This window comes from Triticum dicoccoides, chromosome 5B (assembly GCF_002162155.2).
Source record: "Triticum dicoccoides isolate Atlit2015 ecotype Zavitan chromosome 5B, WEW_v2.0, whole genome shotgun sequence".
Classification (NCBI taxonomy): domain Eukaryota; kingdom Viridiplantae; phylum Streptophyta; class Magnoliopsida; order Poales; family Poaceae; genus Triticum; species Triticum dicoccoides.
Window position 1 is genome coordinate 573645268 of NC_041389.1, and position 572 is coordinate 573645839.

A 572-nucleotide genomic window follows, 5' to 3' on the forward strand; every position below is an offset into this window, starting at 1 on the left:
TTAATTTTTCTTATTATTATTATTATTATCATCTTTTGGCTGTGCATCCCTAATGTCTTTACGACGTTGTGTTGTTTCAGAAGCCGGGTGTAATTAGTATCTTCGTGATATTAATATATTCTTTTTGTTGAAAAAAAAGTGTGCTGCTATGCACACGATCCATTTTGCATGATTTTCAGACAACGTCACATAACGTCCATCGATGTATCACGCCAAATCATTGGAGTCTGTTGCATATAGCATCGTCCTGGCCTCCTGGGACCGTAATGGAAAGTGTCATGCCTTCCCTTAACAGTCTTGCTAAGTCTTAGTCCACTGGATCGTCATTAAGTCTCAATCGATGCTATATCCGTGAGATCCTACACTAAGGTCCGTGTAAATTTTTTTTTAAAATTTTTCTCTTGCATATTATGTCACTTGATTGAAGGGGAGTCTTGGCGCAGTGGTAAAGCTGCTGCCTTGTGACCATGAGGTCACGGGTTCAAGTCCTGAAAACAGCCTCTTGCAGAAATGTAGGGAAAGGCTGCGTACAATAGACCCAAAGTGGTCGTACCCTTCCCCAGACCCTGCGC